Genomic DNA, 3,653 nt, shown 5'->3' on the forward strand with positions numbered 1-3,653 from the left:
AAGGCTGTTTTGTTGTTTTGAGCTCATGAGAATCTCTTCTTGGTATTTCTCCAGTGCATCCAACTCAGAGGACACAAACAATTGCAATTCCTCTTAAATGTCTCCTTGAGAGAGTTGTTTGGGGGATGGGGGTCATGGCTTGTGTGTCCTGCTTGACACAGCCCAGGCAGGGCTTTCACAGCCACATTCCACACTCCATTTCCCAGCTGGAGCCACTGGTGCCTCTGAGTTCTGCTGCCCCAGACCCAGGGACGCTCTCCTTGTCTGCCCATTTCCCCACGGTCTCTGGGCAGGGATGGCCTCAGTGGGGGCTGCTGACATCCTCAGCACCTTGGAGGCTGCTGCTGAATTTTACTGCTCCAGAGGCTTCTTCAGCCTTCAGCTCTTCAGTTCAGGAATTCAGTGTCCCAGAGCTCATTAACATTCAGAACATCTTAACAAGCCAAACCTCTGGGAATAATGTAAGTGTTCAAATAATTTGTGGTTAATTAGCCCAATTACAGAAGCCTCTTCAAGTTGAATACACTACATTTTAAAAGACAGTGAGAAAATTTTTTTTGGTCCTGTTTAGTTTTTTTTTCCATGTTAATGCATTGATATGTGCACTCTCCAATTGACACTGAATCCAAGTACCTCCTCATGCAGTTGGAATAGATATGAAAATCAAGACCCTTCATGGCTGACAATCAATCTGACTCTGTCCCTACCCCCACCCCACCATTTCCCCCATCCAAGCCCTGGCACTCAGAGCAGCCTTGTGCAAATCTGAGCTCCCTCCAGCCCAGGCTGCACCTGCAGGTTTCAGCTCCTTGGCTCCAACTCCCACCTGCTTTCCCTGGAGAAGGAGCTACCCGAGACACAGAGGGATGTTCATTTCTTGTCAGCCAGCAAAGCCAAGGGAAGGCACAGCTCCATCAAATGCAAAAGTCATTCCTCTGCTGGATATTAACTCCACTTTGCACAGCAGACAGTCTCAGAGCAATGGAAAACACCTTCTGTGCCCAGCACAGATCCCAAGGTCCCCCCAAACCCTCCCTGCCCCGATTCTGCCCAGATTTGCTCTTTGCACACAGGAGTCACAGGCTGAAGTCAGGAGCTCCCTCCATGCCCAGAGGGAGGAAAAGAGGGAAAGTGGATGAAGAGCTCTCCTGTGCAGAGCCAAGGTCCAAGTGCCCCTGCAGTGGGAACCACAACTCATCCGGTTTGTGTCCTTTGGGCTCAGGGATGGTGACACTCAGAGGCACAGAAAGGTTTCTGGCCAACAAACACAAGTTGAACATTTGAACAGTTTAATAACCATCCCAGCTCTTCCCTCAGCTCTCTGTGATGTCCCAGCAGCATCTGACATGTCCCCCATCCCCAAGGGATTTCTCTACAGGAACAGTTTTAGACAAAGACACAAGAAAAGGGAATACTACGATAGATAGGAACACAAATAAGGATGTTGACTAATATGATATTTTTTTGAACTTCAGAAAGATTGGACAACTCCCTAAAGCTCAAAGCACAAAATCAGTCAGGTGAGAGGCACTTGAATGACCAGAAAGCATCTGGAGGAGAAACACTTGGAGCAATAGGAAGTACATAGATCCAGCTGGTCGAGTGAAGAGATTTCCTTAAACAAGGCCATTTAAACAGGAGAGTGGGAAACACCTGAAGGAAGAGGGAGATGATATAATAAACAGAATATTGGTGACTCAAGTAGACAGGAAGATCAGTATTTCTTCTCCTTCTCTCATCAGTACACTTCCAGGAAATTCCTGTCCGTGGAGGGAAAACTTTGCTATTTCTTAAAAATACTCAAGTGACCTAGATAATGAAAATGTGCCTGTATATTAATAAAATAAAAGATATTAAAACTTTTGCCCCGTTTCCAGGCAGACATCAGCTGTGTGCCCACGACCAGGCAGTGCCACTTGTGCCCTGAGGTGCCGAGCTGGAATTGGATCTCTCAGAGAGGAGCTGAGGGAGAGCAGAGCACCTTGCAAGCTGCAGGTCCCTGCCAGCCCCGCAGGGCTCCTGTGCCATCAACCTCTGCTCTGCTCCAGCCTGAAACAGGGCCCAGCATGGTGCCGGGACCATCAGAGAGCTGAGGTGTGTGCTGGAATCCAATGCCCTCCCCATGGCGCAGCAGCCCTGCATTTCCCTGCTCCAGCCTTGGTCTCCAGCACAGCCATGGAGGCTCTTTGGGCTCCTGAGTGTTCCTGCTGTGTCCACGCCCCCAAGGGCACAGAGCAGCCTCCTCTCTCGGGCACTTGCCTGTTTTCCATGCCTTGCACAGGCGCTGGCCCTGCCCCACAAGGCCTGGGCTGAGTCCTGCCCTGCACGCTCAGCCAGGCTGGGATGGACACTGATGGTTTCTGTGCCAGGCTCTCTGAGCCCAGCCCAGCTCCCTGCAAGCTCTGCCAGCTGCCCTGAGCTCTGTGCAGCACCAAGGGCCTCTCCCCAGCACAGCCCAGCCGGCTCTGGCCCCACAGCTCTGCTCAGCCCAGGCTGCTCTGGCCACTGGCCCCACGGCCTCAGCCCCTGGCCAGGGCACAGCAGCAGCTGCAGCTCAGCCAGGACTCAGCCCCAGCCATGGGGGAAGGGGCTTGGCCAAGGCCAAAGGAGGCTCCCTGGGTGCCCTGCTCCCCTCGGGCTGAGGTGCTGAGAGCTCTGCAGCCCCTGCTGCCATCCCATCTGCCCAGGCCAGCACAAGAGCCCGGCCTTGGGGCCCTCCAGAGCTGCTCCTGCTCCAGGCCCAGGGCCCATCCCAGAGCTGGGGCAGCCACAAAGCTGTGCCCATTGCTGGTCACTGCTGCTCTGATGGGGATGGATCCTCAGCCACTTGGAGGTTGCTGATGAATTTTACTACTCCACAGGCCTCTTTTTCTCGAGCTCTTCCGTTCAGGAATTCCATGAGAAAATCTCATAAATATGAGATTTTCAAAAAATGAGATTTTGTTCAAAACACCCAAGACAAGAAAAGCCCTTGGGAATAATTCAAGTCCTCAATTCTTCTCTGGTTAATTAGACAGATTTCAGTAGTGTGTTCAAAGTGAATATGCTATATTGGAAACAGAGAGAATTTATTTTTCCTGTTTGTGGATTGATATGAGCAATGTCCAATTGATATTGACCCCCAGCACCTCCTAATGCAGTCTGAACAGATGTGAAAATCAAGACCCTTCATGGCTTACAATCAATAACAATTTGTCCCTAACCACTCCCCACCATTCCCTCATCCAACCCTTGGCACTCAGAGCAGCTGAGGAATGGAGTCACACCCAGGGGTGTCCCCAGGGCTCAGGACTGGGGCCAGGTCAGTGAAATCTCTTGATTGCTGATCTGGACGAGGCCATCGAGGGCACCCTCAGTCAGTTCCCAGGTGAGCCCAAGCTGGGTGGGAGTGTGGCTGTGCTGGAGGGCAGGAAGCTCTGCAGAGGGATCTGGACAGGCTGGAGCCATGGGCCCAGGACAATTGGATGAGGTTCACCAAGGCCAAGGGCCGGGTCCTGCCCTGGGCTCACAACCACCCCAAATCCCTGGCTCTGCCCTGCCCCTGATCCCCACAGCCTGTCCTGTTTCCTTCATCCCTGCATTGCCAGGGACTTTCTGGGACAAGGGAGCTCTGCTCTGGGGATGGAGGGAGGTCCAAGTGCCACCACTGGAGT

Source organism: Anomalospiza imberbis, chromosome 34 (assembly GCF_031753505.1).
Source record: "Anomalospiza imberbis isolate Cuckoo-Finch-1a 21T00152 chromosome 34, ASM3175350v1, whole genome shotgun sequence".
Taxonomy (NCBI): Eukaryota; Metazoa; Chordata; class Aves; order Passeriformes; family Viduidae; genus Anomalospiza; species Anomalospiza imberbis.